The 15,759-nt window shown below is 39.6% G+C and overlaps 1 pseudogene; it reads right to left on the bottom strand.

Moving 5' to 3' along the window:
- Nucleotides 1-14,338: 14,338 nt before the first annotated feature.
- Nucleotides 14,339-14,456, bottom strand: LOC116272288 (annotated as a pseudogene).
- Between the last annotated feature and the right edge of the window lie 1,303 nt (nucleotides 14,457-15,759).

The following is a 15,759-nucleotide window of genomic DNA, read 5'->3' as shown; positions in this document are numbered from 1 at the left end:
CTTGGGTCCTCTCTTATTTCCTTGAGCAGTAGTTTGTAGTGCTCCTTGAAGAGGTCCTTGATATCCCTTGTAAGTTGGATTCCTAGGTATTTTATTCTCTTGGTAGCAATTGTGAATGGGAGTTCACTCATGATTTGGCTCTCTGTTTGGCTACTATTGGTGTATAGGAATGCTTGTGATTTTTGCACTCATTGATTTTATATCCTGAGGATTTGCTGAAGTTGCTTATCAGCTTAAGGAGATTTTGGGCTGAGACGATGGGGATTTCTAAATATACCATCATGTCATCTGCAAACAGAGACAATTTGACTTCCTCTCTTCCTATTTGAAGGCCCTCTATTACCTTCTCTTGCCTGACTGCCCTGGCCAGAACTTCCAATACTATGTTGAATAGGAGTGGTGACAGAGGGCATCCTTGTCTTGTGGCGGTTTTCAAAGGGAATGCTTCCAACTTTTGCCCACTCATTATTATCTTGGCTGTGGGTTTGTCATAAATAGCTCTTATTATTTTGAGATATGTTCCATCAATACCTACTTTATTGAGGGTTTTTAGCATGGAGTGTTGAATTTTATCAAAGGCCTTTTCTGCATCTATTGAAATAATCATATGGTTTTTGTCATTGGTTCTGTTTATGTGATGGATTACGTTTACTGATTTGTATATGTTGAACCAGCCTTGCATCCCAGGAATTAAGCCAACTTGATCATGGTGGATAAGCTTTTTGATGTGCTCCTGGATTCGGTTTGCCAGTATTTTATTGAGGATTTTCACATTGATGTACATCAGGGATATTGGCCTGAAATTTTCTTTTTGTTGTTGTTGTTGTGTCTCTGCCAGGTTTTGGTATCAGGATGATGCTGGCCTCATAAAATTAGTTAGGGAGGAGTCCCTCTTTTTCAATTGTTTGGAATAGTTTCAAAAGGAATGGTAGAAGTTCCTCTTTGTACCTCTGGTAGAATTCGGCTGTGAATATGTCTGGTCCTGGGCTTTTTTTGGTTGGTAGGCTATTAATTGCTGCCTCAATTTCAGAATTTGTTATTGGTCTATTCAAGGATTCGACTTCTTCCTGGTTTAGCCTTGGGAACGTGTATGTGTCCAGGAAGTTATCCATTTCTTCTAGATTTTCTAGTTTACTTGCATAGAGGTGTTTATAGTATTCTCTGATGGTAGTTTGTGTTTCTGTGGGATCGGTGGTGATATCCCCTTTATCATTTTTTATTGTGTCTATTTGATTCTTCTCTCTTTTCTTCTTTATTAGTCCAGCTAGTGGTCTATTTTGTTAATCTTTTCAAAAAATCAGCTTCTGGATTCCTTGATTTTTTGAAGGGTTTTTTTCATGACTCGGTCTCCTTCCGTTCTGTTGTGATCTTAGTTATTTCTTATCTTCTGCTAGCTTTTGCATTTGTTTGCTCTGGCTTCTCTAGTTCTTTTATTTGTGATTTAGGGTGTTGATTTTAGATCTTTCCCACTTTCTCCTGTGGGAATTTAGTGCTAGAAATTTCCCTGTAAACACTGCTTTAGCTGCGTCCCAGAGATTCGGGTATGTTGTGTCTTCGTTCTCATTGGTTTCAAAGAATTTATTTATTTCTGCCTTAATTTCGTTATTTACTCAGTAGTCACTCAGGAGCAGGTTGTTCAGTTTCCATGTAGTTATGCAGTTTTGAGTGAGTTTCTTAATCCCGAGTTCTAATTTGATTGCACTGTGGTCTGAGACACTGTTTGTTATGATTTCCATTCTTTTGCATTTGCTGAGTAGTGTTTTACTTCCAATTTTGTGGTCAATTTTAGAATAAGTGCAACGTGGTGCTGAGAAGAATGTATATTCTGTTGATTTGGGGTGGAGAGTTCTGTAGATGTCTATTAGGTCTGCTTGGTCCAGAGCTGAGTTCAAGTCCTCAATATCCTTGTTAATTTTCTGTCTTATAGATCTAATACTGACAGTGAATAAATACCACAGTTTTTAATCATTCGTCCATTGATGGACACTTAGGTTGATTCCATATCTTGACTATCGTGAATAGTGCTGCAATAAACATGGCAGTGCAAGTATCTTTTTGATATACTGATTTATTTTCTTTTGGATAAATACCCTGTAGTGGGATTGCTGGATCATAAGGAGTTCTATTTTTAGTTTTCCGAGAAATCTCCATACTATTTTCCATAGTGGCTGTACTAATTTACATTCCCACCAACAGTGTATAAGACTTCCCTTTTTTCTGCATCCTCGCCACCATCTGCTATTTACCATATTTTTAGTAATAGCCATTCTAACTGAGGATGATATCTCACTGTGGTTTTGATTTGCATTTTCCTGATGATTAGTGACGTTGAGCATTTTTAATACGCCTATTTACCATTTGAATGTCTTCTTTTGAGAAATGTCTATTCATGTCATATGGCCACTGCTTAATGAGACTATTAGGTTTTTTACTGTTGAGTTCCTTGTATATTCTAAATGTTAGTCCCTTGTCACACGAATAGTTGATATTTTCTTCCAGTCAACAGGTGGTCTCTTCACTCTGTTGATTGTTTCCTTTGCTGTTCAAAACCTTTTTTGTTTATTACAGTCTAGTTTGTCTAGTTTTGCTTTTGTTGCTGCCTGTGCTTTTGAGCTCTTGGCCATAAAATCTTTGCCTAGACCAATGTCCTAAGATGTTTTCCCTATGTTTTCTTTTAGTAGTTTTATACTTTGGAGTCTTAGGTTTAAATCTTTAATCCTCCTTGAGTTGATATTTGTATGTGGTGAGAGATAAGGGTCCAGGTTAATTCTTCTACATATGAATATCCAATTTTCACAGCATCATTTATTGAAAAGTGTTCTTTCCCCAGTGTATGTTCTTGGTACCTTTGTAAAAATCAGTTGGCAACAAATAAGTCAATTTATTTCTGGGTTCTCTGTTCCGTTCGATTGGTCTATGTGTCTATTTTTATACCAATACCATGCTGTCTTGGTAACCATAGTTTTGTAATATATTTTGAAATCAGGTAGTGTGATGCCTCCAGTTTTGTTATTTTTGTTCAGGATTGCTAACTATTTGGGTCCTTTTTTGTTCCCATATAAATTTTAAGACTGTTTTCTCTATTTCTGTGAAAAATGAAATTGGTATTTTGATAGGTATTGCATTAAATCTGTATATTTCTTTGGGTACTATGGTCATTTTAATAATGGTAATTCTTCTAATCCATGAGCATATAATGCCTTTGCATTTGTCTGTGTCCCCTTTAGTTTCTTTCATCAGAGCTTTGTAGATTTCCTCGTAGAGGTCTTTCATCTCCTTATTAAACCTATTCCTAGGTATTTTAATGTTTGTACCTATTGTAAATAGGATTGCCTTCTTGATTTTTTTCCTCAGCTAACTCATTATCAATGTAAAGAAACACTACTGATTTCTGTATGTTGATTTCGTATCCTGTAACTTTACTGAATTTATTTATCAGATCTCAAATTTTTTTTTTTTGGTGGAGTCTTTAAGTTTTCTATCTATAAGATCATGTCATCTCCAAAGAGGGACAATTTGCCCTCCCCTTTTTCAGTTTGGATGTCTTTTTTTTTTTTTAATCTCTTGCCTGATTGCTCTGACTAGAATTTCCAGTACTATTTTGAATAGGAGTGGTGAAGGTGGGCATCCTTGTCTTATTCCAGTTCTTAGAGGAAAGGCTTTCAGCTTTTCCCCATTTAGTATAATGTTGGCTGTGGATTTATCATATATGGCCTTTATTATGTTGAGCTATGTTTCTTCTATGCCTAGTATGTTGGGAGTTTTTATCATGAAGGGATGTTGAATTTTGTCAAGTGCTTTTTCTGCATCTATTGAGATGATCATATGGTTTTTGTTCTTTCTGTTGATCTGATGTATCACATTTATTGATTTGCATATGTTGAACCATCCTTGCATCGCTGGGATAAATCCCACTTAATCATGGTGTGCTATATTTTTGTTGTGCTGATTCAGTTTACTAGTATTTTGTTTAGGATTTTTGCATCTATGTTCATCAGGGATATTGGCCTGTAGTTTTATTTTTTGTTGTGTCCTTATCTGATTTTGGTATCAGGATATAATGCTGGCCTTGTATAATGAGCTAGAGAGAATTCCTTTGTCTTCAAGTGTTTTGAAATATTTTGAGGAAAACTGGTGTTAGTTCTTCTTTGTGAGTTTTGTAGAATTCATCAGTGAAGCCATTCGGTCCTGGGCTTTTAACTGTTGGGAGACATTTTATTACTGCTTCAATCTCATTACTCATTAATGGTCTGTTCAGGTTTTCTATTTCTTCTTGGTTCAATCTTGGTAGGTTGTATGTGTCCAGGAATTTATCCATTTCCTCTAAGTTTTCCAGTTTGTTGATGTATAGTTGTTAATAATAGTGTCTGATGATCTTGTATGTTTCTGTGGTATTAGTTATAATGTCTCCTTTTGCATTCTTTCATTTATTCATTTATTCATTTATTTATTGAGCTGGAGTTTTGCTCGTATCACCCAGGCTGGAGTGCAATGGCACAATCTCGGCTCACTGCAAACTCTGCCTGCCGGGTTCAAGTGATTCTCCTGCCTCAGCCTCCCGAGTAGCTAGGATTACAGGCGTCCACCATCACACCCAGTTAATTTTTGTATTTTTAGTAGAGATGGGGTTTCACCATGTTGGCCAGGCTGGTCTAGAACTACTGACCTCAGGTGATCCACCAGCCTGCCTCAGCCTCTCAAAGTGCTGGGATTACAGGAGGTGCCCGCCCTCCTTTTTTACTTCTGATTTTGTTTATTTGGGCTGTCCCTCTCGTTTTCTTGGTTAGTCTAGCTAGTGGTTTATCAATTTTGTTTATCTTTTCACAAAACCAATTTTTTATTTTGTTGATCTTGTTTATTTTTTTTAAGTCTTTTTATTTAGTTCTGCTCAGATCCTTGTTACTTCTTTCCTTCTACTAATTTTAGGTTTGGGTTCTTCTCGCTTTTCTAATTCCTCGAGATGCACTGTTATATTGTTCCTTTGAAATTTTTCTACTTTTTTGATATAGGCATTCACTGCTATAAACGTCCCTTGTTAGCACTGCTTTTGCTGTATCTCATACGTTTTGGTATGTTGTGTTTCAATTCTTGTTTCAAGACTTTTTTTAAATTTCCTCCTTAATTTCTTCCTTGACCCAATGGTCATTCAGGCTCATATTGTTTAATTTCTACATATTTTTAAAGTTCCTAAAGTTACTCTTACTAATTTCTAGTTTTATTCTATTGTGGTCTGAGAAGATACTTGATATGATTTCAATTTTTAAAAATGTGTTGACACTTGTTTTCTGTCCTAGCATATAATCTATCCTGTAGAATGTTCCATGTGCTGATGAGAAGAATGTGTATTCTATAATTGTTGGATAAAATGTTCTGTAAATGTCTGTTAGGTCCATTTGGTCTAAAGTGCAGTTTAAATCCAATGTTTCTTTGTTAATTTCCTTTCCAGATAATTTGTCTAATGCTGAGAGTGGGGTGTCACTTCTTCCAGTTTTTTTGAATTTGCTTTCATAGGGGAGGACTTATTCCTGAAGATGCATTTGCGGTATTGGTTGGTAGGGCATTTTGGCTTTGATTCTGAGCATGTGCAGTAGTGTAATCTCTGTATAATTTCTTCAGATGTAAAGAGTGTCAGTAGTGTCTGTGGTTTCCTCGGTGGCTTAGGGTGTGGTTTTTAGCGGTGGCTTTGCTTAAGTTTCACTGGGGATAGGTTTGTCAGGTGGGCCAGTCCTTGGACCACTGTGGTGGCAGTGGTGGACTGCACACACCTGTCCTTGGGCCCCAGTGTGACATATACTGGCACTAGTATTAGCAGGTCGATGCAGGCCAAGCATTTGGCCCCCAGGCAGCTTGCTTGAGTGTCAGCAGTGGCAGTGATAGACCAGGTGGTAGGGTGGGTCCTTGGGCCCTTGGGCAGTGGGTATGTTGTGACCGACAGCAGTAGCAATGGTATGACAATCTACTGGCGCCCAAGCGTCTGCACAGGTGTTGGTGGTGGCTACAACAGGCTAAGTGGGCCAGTTCCCAGGCCCACAGGTGATGCATGCTGATGGGTTCCAGCTGTGGTGGTAGCATCATGTTGGGTGGGCCTGTCCTCAGGCCCCTAGGAGGAGTGCTCAGATGCCAATGATGGTGGATGGGGTAGGGCGATCCTCAAGCCTAGAGATGGCATGCTTGTGCACCAGGGGAAGTGGAGCCAGGCTGAGTGGACATGTCCTCAGGCCCCCTACTAGTGCATACAGGTGCTGGCTGTGATAGGCAGGAGCAGGGTGATCCCCATGCTCCCAGCAGAATGCTCAGTTGGGGGTAGCAGCTGCTGGGGAGGGTGGTGTTACTTTCAGTGGCAGCAGCCATAAAGAAGTGGCTGAGGAGCACACACTTCAGCCCCAGGTGGTGGCTGCAAGCAGGATAGCCTTTCCTCAGGGCACATGTAAATGTACAGTGGCCCTGCTACTGGGGCCAGCAGGTTTGCTGCCAATGGTTTGCACTTCAGCCCTGGAAGTGGCATCTGGCTGTGGGTGGAGATGTCAATGGGACTCTAGGAATGTGAAGATGCAGGGGCTGTTGGGCCTGATGGCAGAATGCACTCTGGTGGGAGCTGGGCTCTTAAAATGACACTATGCTGCAGTTTCTTGGAACTGGAAGGGGGTGAGGCACAGCAAGGTTGAACTCAGTGTGAGCTCCCTCTCTGTAACAATGCTGCTGCACAATCTCCAGGCAGTTAGTTCCCTGGGTTAGTCTCTTGGCCCACATGGATCCAGGGCTCTCCTGGGGCTAGGACAGTGGGAGTCTGCAGTAGGAATGTGAACCACAGGAATCACTCACTTACCCTTTTCCCACATTGGGGAGCCTCTTCAGGCTCCCTGCCAATCCTGATGAGCTGAGAAGGCCTCTTTCCCTCTTTTTCCTTGCCTTAGGTGTTTCCTGTCACGTATCTGTTGTATTCCAGCATTCTCTCTTAGGTGATCTATTTGAAGTATGATTATCTACACACTATTTTGGTTCTTCTTTGTGGAGGAGGCAAGTACCCAATCACTAGTCAGCCACCTTGAAGCCCCTCTCGATAGTCTTTTTAGGAAGGTTCCAAATTTACTAAATCATGAATAATCCTCCGGGTGCTTCAGCTCCATAGATGACCTGGGAGTGTTGGCTGACTCAATGACCAAGAAGCAGGAAGACTGATGCTCTGGCAGCAATGGAATTTTTTTAAAAAAGGCATAAACTCCAAAATGAGGACAACAGTAAAGAGACCATCAGTATACCAGAGAAATCGGTGCATTTCTGAAGATAGAAAGCAGATGCAGGCATGGTAACTAATGAAGAAGCAATAACCTAAAGAATGCAAAGAGAAGTACAGCCAAGAAAAGAGTCAGTGTGCCCTTTAGGATCCCAGAAAAGCTCAGAGTTCAGAAGGACCAGGTACAGCAAAAAGTAGAAGTGAAGTGTGGAACTGACAACACTGAGATTAATTAAAAGTCTGTATATGGAACAGTTGTCTCTCCTCAACCTCCAATTCCCCATACAAAAGAATATAATTACCAGGCTTCTATCCTAGGCAAGAGAAAGGAGGATTATTCTCCAGAGGAATTAAATAGTCCTAGAGCAAAGGCCTCTGCCTTATGTTCCTTGAGGGATCCCTACCAGATCAGCCTAAAGTGAAACCCACTAGTTGACAAGCTTTACCCAAGCACAGCGCTCTCAAGCAGTTGTTTATATTTTATTGCATTATTGTTATATATGAAGACATGCAGGAATCACCAGGCATTTGAAAAAAAATCTGTAATGTAAATGAGATCAATAATAAACAGAGAAATGGTCCCAAGAGCAACTGCAACAGTTCAGGGAATAAAGAGAACTTAAAGAGCAGTAAAACAAAACAATTTTAAGTAGTGTTCTCAGAGAGATTCATGATATTGCATCCCCAAAACACGGACGAAATGCAATGATAAAGGACCAATCAGAGAACAAGAAAGAGGTTGTGTAAATTTAAAATGTGATTTTCGAAATAAAACTTAGTGACAAGTTTGAGCATAAGGGTGGGGAAATTTCCCAGAAAATAGAAGGAAAAGACAAAGAGATGGGAAATCTGAGCAAAAAGATAAAAGATATAGAGGGTCAATCCAAAAATTCCAAATCTAATTAACAGTAGTTTCAGAAAAGAGACAGAGAGAGCAGAGAGGGAGAAATTATTGAAACAAATTATACAAGATAATTTTATAGAACTGCATGAAGAATAGAGTTTCTATATCAAAGGGATCCCCCTCAGTGCTCAATGCCACAAATCAAAAACACCTAACAAGCCACATCACTATGAATTCCAGGACACCAAAAACAAAACAGTGTTGAAAGCTTCCAAAAAGAAAAAAAAATGGTGATCTATAAAGGTACGAGAATTGGATTGGCATATTTCTCATTTGCAACATTGGATACCAGACGACAATTGAGCCATTTCTTCAAGTTCTGAAAGAAAAGTACTTTCAAATGAGAATTCTGCACCCACAAACTTATCAATCAAGCCTGAGAACAGAATCAAAACATTTTCAGAAACTTAAAACTCAGAAAGTTTATCTCACATACTCTTTCTTATGAAATTACTTGAGGCTCTATTCCAGCCAGAAAAACTAGTAAACCAAAAAAGAAAACAATGAGATCTAAGAAACAGTGGTTCTATCCAAGGACTGCAGTTAAGAGAAGTCCTAGGATGACTGGTATCTATTAGGACTAGAGTGCAATCACACCAGATTGCAGCAAGGTGATGGAGGGTTCCAGGAGTAAGGTACCCACAGAAAACAACAGGAATCAAGAGCATTTACACTATCCTTTAAGAACTGGAACAACCTAAGGAGATGGTAAAGGCAGACAATTCCTGTGAATTAGGAAAGCAACCAAGTAAGCAATAATTTGGGTAATATAGTTCCCATGGAAGCCTCTGGAAAGAACTGCGTAAGGATAAAATCCATCCAGGAAAGAGATAAACAAAATAAAAAAATTTATAAATAAAGATTCTTTGGTAAAATGGACTGTTTTTCCAGGCATTAAATCTACGCAAATGTAAAATGAAAACTAAGCAACTACAGAATTGAGGTCACAGGAGTTGCTCACCTTGGGCAATGTGCTCAGTGGAGAAACTATATTCTTCAATCTCCCCTACAGATGAGGGATGTAATGAAATACAAATAGCAGTTGGGGCTGCTGGAAGTCTTTCTGACCTTCTCCCCCTTTCGTTTCTTGCCTAGAATGTAGACATGATGAGTAGAACTCTAGCAGCCACCTCATAACCTTTAAAATGAAAGTCACACACTTAGCCTGGGAAATACGGAAGCCAGAGGAAGCTGGATCCCTATTGAGTTCATGGAACCTTCACCATGACTGACTCCCACCTCCAATCTTCCTTCAGGTGAGAGACTAGATCCTTATGTGTTTAAGTCATTACTGTCAGGTCTCTATTAACTGCCAAACACAATTTCTAACTGATTCCTAGAACAGAAAATACATGTTATTGATCTTGACAATGTAAGATAGGGAAAACATGTATGATTTCCTCATCTTTCATAGCAAAGTCAATCAATATCACTTAAAATCGGAAAAAGAAGAAAAAATACAGTAACACCACCTCAATGTTTTTTTCATCAATTTTTTTCCCCTCAACCTTAGAAGGATCTGTTAGAAACTGATATTTTTATGAGGAATAAATATTTTTCCAAAGTTTACAACTCCTTCCACTTTACTTCATTTTCTCTTTGTTAAATTCTAGTAAACATAAATTGAATAATTTTGATTAAAATATATATAATATTGCCAGGTGCAGTGGCTCATGCCTGTAATCCAAGCACTTTGGGAGGCTGAGGCAGGTGGATCACTTGAGGTCAGGAGTTCAAGACCAGCCTGGCCAACATGGTGAAACCCTATCTCTACTAAAAATACAAAAAGTCACCAGGTGTGGTGGCGGGCACCTGTAATCCCAGCTACTGGGGAAGCTGAGGCAGGAGAATCACTTGAAGCTGGGAAGCAGAGGTTGCAGTGAGCTGAGATCACACCATTGCACTCCAGCCTGGGCATCACAGTGAGACTCTATCTCAGAAAAAAAAAAATATATATATATATATATATATATATATATATATTCATCTATCACATGCAATGAGATATCTGGAACACTATGAATCTCATGCTAATGGACATTTATCCGGGTGGTGAGATCTGAGATGGTTTTAGCTCCCAACTTTTTACTTTGAATTACTAGAATTTTTTGTAATGAACTTGTATCATTTTTAGAAGAATAAAGTCCTTTTGAAATAAGATGATTAGAGTCAAAGATCTCCAAAGATCTTCAAGCTCTAATAGTTTTAATAGATTTAATATTCCATGAAGCAAATGCATATCCATAATTCAAAGGTTCCACATTCTTTTTTAAAAAACAATAATATCTCACTAAGTCATCTGAGTCTCCTTTGATCACTGATCTTTGTTGAGGTTCAAGGCCTGTTAGAAAAGCACTAGATGACTTCAAATAACTTTAGAGGACAGTGTGTTCTCATTAACCAAAAGCAATTTTTTTAACACAAATGGAAATTTTAAAAATGGGAAGCATGCTATCTAATTAATCTAAGAAAAATGAAAAAACATTAACTTACACATAGTTTTTTGTTTGTTTGGGATTTTTTTGAAACAGGGTCTCGCACTGTGCCCCCCCCCCACCCCGGGCTGGAGTGCAACGGCGCAATTTCAGCTCACTGCAACCTCTGCCTCCCGGGTTCAAGCAGTTCTCCTGCCTCAGCCTCCTGAGTAGCTGGGATTACAGGCTCCCGCTACCACACCTGGCTATTTTTTGTATTTCCAGTAGAGACAACGTTTCGCTAAGTTGGTTAGGCTCATCTGGAAATCCTGACCTCGTGATCCACTGCCTGGCTAATATTTTTTGTATTTTTAGTAGAGACGAGGTTTCACTAAGTTGGCCAGACTGGTCTCGAACTCCCGACCTCGTGATCCACTGCACCCGGCCCACATAAAGTAGTTTTAATATTTAGATGTAATTATGGCAAACTGTATACTTAAAGAGGCTATAAATATAACTTACATTGTCATCACTTTCTTTAATACCAAGAGTCCAAATATATTGTCTGGTTGGAGAACCCACTATTCCTCTAATCTCTCCCAGTTCTTTCATACCTCTCTGTCTTTGCACACATGCTAAGGCTTTCTCCTTCATCTCTATTTGGCCAAATGTCATTTATCCTTCAAAACTCAGTACCTCCTACCACTACAGGCCTATAGCACCTGGGGTATACATCAGTTATAACGTTTTCAGGGCCTTGTGTAATTGTGTAGGTTGTGCACTGCACAGGGCACACAGATGAGGGAGTAAGGGGGAGTTAAAATCCAGCCTGAGCTCAGCTGCTAAGTGAGCTCTTACCTGCCTAGAGGAGGACTCTACTAAATCTGCACAAATGTTGACCTTACAGGTTCATGTTGACTCTCAGGGTTGTTTGGATTGAAATCAGAAGTTTACTGCTCCTCCTAGACTGTGAATGCATAAAAGGCAGGGACAGTGCCATGTTCATCCTTTTACCCCCAGCATCCTCAATGCCTAGCATAAAGTAGGAACTTCATATTTGTTTAATAGATCCTGAATAAATATAAGATATAAACAGTTCCTTAACCTCTTAACATCACAGTGATAACAAGTGCCAGAAATTTTTCTCTCACCTTTAGGTTGAAAAACATTTTTTAAAAGTCATAGAGGAAAATAAATAAAACTAATATTAAGTCAGTCGCATTTGTATGCCAGGAATTTCACATATATCATTTCATTTTATGCTTCCAATAACCCTACCCATTAAGTCCTCTTAGTAGTGATCATACTTAACATACTTAATCAACATACTTAACAATCAGTACAACATAGGCACCCACCAATCAGAGTGGACACTGATAGAGCTCAGCTATAAACAACTGTTCCACCCATGCTGGTAAGTATCAACTCAATGTCAGCCCTGAGTATGTCATCCTCACATTAGAGATAGGCAAATGCATGCTCAGGAAAGTTAGATAATGTGTCAAGCTCACATAGCTAGTTAAGTGGAAAAACCAGGCCTACAACCTGGCTGATTCCCAAAACATGTGCTCTTTCCCCCATACCATGATACCACTATATCATCTGTATATAGCTTAGCAGGCGTGTGGCAGCTTCGCCTGTTTCCTGACATCTGGCGCGATGTCTATTCACTAGAGTACTTCACCTCCCCAAAGAGGAATAATCATAGTTTTTAACTCTGAAGTAATTACCTTGATTCCACAAGTCACACGCAGCTACTCATGTGGCTTTATAGTAATGCTTCATATCTTAATAAATCTGAGTGGTACATTTTTATTACTTCATACATTGAAGGGGTTAGGAACAGGAGACAATTCTCGATTAAGGCTCCTGGCTCCCTTTAAATTTGCTAAAGTTAATTTTCTTTAAACTTGGACTAAATAATGTAGTTCCTTTCCACAATTATACCTCAACTGCTTAAGATTATACCCAATGTAATTTTGTTCTGTGAAAGTTCGGGGCAATACTTTGCATCCTACACATTTTACTATTGGTTAATGAATTCTAGCTTGTTTCAAGAGATCATATGTTCTATGAACACATGTTCCTTTGGGGACCTGTTATTTACTCAATCCTTGGACCACCCACCATATAGCCCTATGGCCAGACACTATACATAATGCCAAATCCCTACTAGGAATGAAAACACTGAACAGTGCTTGGTTTGTTTTGAGTTTGTTTTCCATTACAGCCCTGCAGGGAATTCTAATAAACTAGTTTATACTATTAAATCAGTTCTTCTCTGTAAAATAAAGGGGATTTTTTTCCCTTAGTTTAGTTTTACTGGAATGTAGTACTAACCTACAGACAATCTAATCATTCTGATTTGTGACCAAAATTTATTTCACTTGCAAGAAGACAGTGAACCTAAGGAAAGATTATCAGTTTTAAAATGCTTTTTAAAAGACATGCTTTCCCTTTTTTTAAAGCAAGACATGTTGAAATTGCTTTAGAACAAATCAATCAAACTATGAAATGCTTTATTTACAACTACATTGATGCAAGTACACATAGAAAATATTGTACACATGCCTTCTGTAATATAAGTTTTGGATCCTCTTTCCATCTAAATCATGGGGTGGCATTCAAAATAATTAGTAACCAGAATGGCACAGACATAAGCCAATCAAAATGGAGGAGGCCAACCCTAGCCCTGAAGCAGAAGCCTGGAGTCCTCTGCTATGCCACAAAATAACCCTTTAGTTGTTGGGTAGTAAGAAGGTGTTGGGGGTCTCAGGAAGGGATCAAGTCAGTTGGGGTAAGAACGCATTCAAGAGGTTCAGGGAAGGAACTATTTACCAATCACTAAGTAGTATTCAGTATTTTAATAACAAGTTTAGCTGGTTATTAAATAATTGCCAGTATTGTTATATTCTAATTTATATTATATTTTAATATTATAGTAATAGCAGTATAATTTGAAATAAACACTATGGTGAGTACCATCTAAAAATCAATCTGCCAGTCAATACACTGTACTCAAAATGTCCATCAATGCCTGCCAGACCCCAGGCCCGTTGTCCACCTACTCTACTCTTAGCCCCTACTGTCTAGCAGCCATGTTATGTATTATATTAGTGTGCCCTTCATTGGACACAGCCAGTGAGACTCAGGATGAATTCACAACTCAAGGGCCAAAAATCCACAAGCCAGTCAGCAACCTTTGACATAGCTGGCACAAAAATAAACTGGCCAACCAATCAGACTCCCAGTCTTGGGAATTTTGAGTTGGGAAGCATGGAAAGATTCACGCATGGGGCATTAGTCCTTCCTGGCAGGAAATGAGAATTCAAGAGGTGATCACAGAAGTATCACTATATAAAAAGAGGATTGGAGGAGCTAGGGTTGGACACAAGTGGCAACAGTTAATCCCAGGTGAGTATGGACATCACAATCAGCATATGAGGAACAGTGGCAATCCAGGTGCCAGGAGGGATAACACAGGGAGACCTCTGTTTTGAGTTTACAAATCAAGGGCTTCCAAGGATCATAACTGTCAGATGACCTAGTGAAATTCTCCTAGATTGAAACTACCATACAGCGAGACAACAAAGCCCACTTCAGCTCAACCACCAAAGGCCTGGATTCAAATTGGCACCCTAGAAACAGCAGTTTTCAAAGCGTGATTCCTGGACCAAGAGCATCAACATCACCTGGGAACTTGTTAGAAATGCAAGTATCTACTGAATCAGAAACTCTGGAGATGGAGCTCGGCATTCCGGATTTTTTTAAATTAAATTTAAATAATGCCTACAGCACTCATGTTCCCAGGGGGTCTCCCATCCAAGTACTAACCAGGCCCAACCCTGCTTAGCTTCCAAGATCAGGCGAGATTGGGCATGTTCAGTGTGATATGGCAATAGGCCAGTTTGAGTTTTAACAAGTCTTTCAGGTGATTCCAATCCAAGTTCGAGTTTGAGAACCAACCCCTCAAGTTGCCTTTGCCCAGAGTGCCAACATTACCTAGAAGTGTACTTCTGCTGCCCTCAGATCATCTCAGGGATAATCCTCCCAGAGGCAGATTCCCCAGTTAGTCAGATTTGCTGATGAAAGAACTCCTCTGCAATAGTTTATGCTTACTGGTTTCAGTATATAATTCATCATTCCCAAGCAGCTGCAAGGATGCAATATACACGCTGAACCAAAGACCACAAGCAGGCCCAGGAACTGAAGATTTAAGGATGTCCCCTAAAGGTTGCAGACAGAGACTGAGAGGCAGCTTTTAATATGATTCTTTCATATGGCTTCTAGACGAAACCGAGTTGTGTCTCTCCTGGAAGCACATGTTTGTGGTTGAGGTGTAATAGGTAGGTGGTTTTAGGCAGAGACATCTTTGGTATTGTATATAGGAGAAAGGTCAGCGTACTAACGGGCAAGAAACAGACTATATGAAAATGTCAATTACTGCCTGTTAGTCCACTGCCTGCTTGCAACCTCTGCTGCTCTTGCTGCCAAGTTTTATATCACATGACCTCACCCTTTAGCCACAGGGTGTACCCCTGACCCAGTTGTAGCCAAGTCAGTCGAGTCACTTACCTACAATGTGGCCTGATGCAGAAGATGATCTATGCCCATATGATTTCTCCCATTCAAAAACGTGAAGGCGGCAGCAGTTAGAAATGAGAGTTAGAGTTTACCAAAAATGTCCTGAGGAAGAGAGGGATCTACGAAGGATCATGGCAAGAAAAAGTAACAATAAAAGCAGAACTCATGCACAAAATCAGTAGGCCATTGATTAGAGCTATGGACACATACAGAGAGAAGCAGGGATGCTGAGAGAGAGAATGACAGTGACAGAGACATTGAGAGAGACATCATGTAGCCCCGGAGAGAGATGAAGAGCATAACTGCCTCGATTTCTGCTGGCTGATGTCCTTATAATAACCACCTGTTCTTATTTAGGTAGTCAGCGAGTTACTAGAGTGCCTGAGGAGAGAGCTATTTATATTTGTTTGAGTGTAAGAGCACGTGAGAGCAAGTAACAAGATGATAGAGACACAGAGCCAATGAGAGACAAGGGCAATAAAATAAAGAAACAGAGACAGACTGTCCCTATGGATACAAAGCTTGAAGGGTATTCTGTCAGAGAAGGGGTCATGGCCACAACCCCTTCTCCCTAGGGTTTAACCTGAGGTGCAATTAAAAATGAAGAATGAATGAACAACTGA

This window comes from Papio anubis, chromosome X (genome assembly GCF_008728515.1).
Source record: "Papio anubis isolate 15944 chromosome X, Panubis1.0, whole genome shotgun sequence".
NCBI lineage: Eukaryota > Metazoa > Chordata > Mammalia > Primates > Cercopithecidae > Papio > Papio anubis.
Note: the sequence above shows the minus strand (reverse complement) of the source record. Positions and strands in the feature narration are given on the sequence as shown.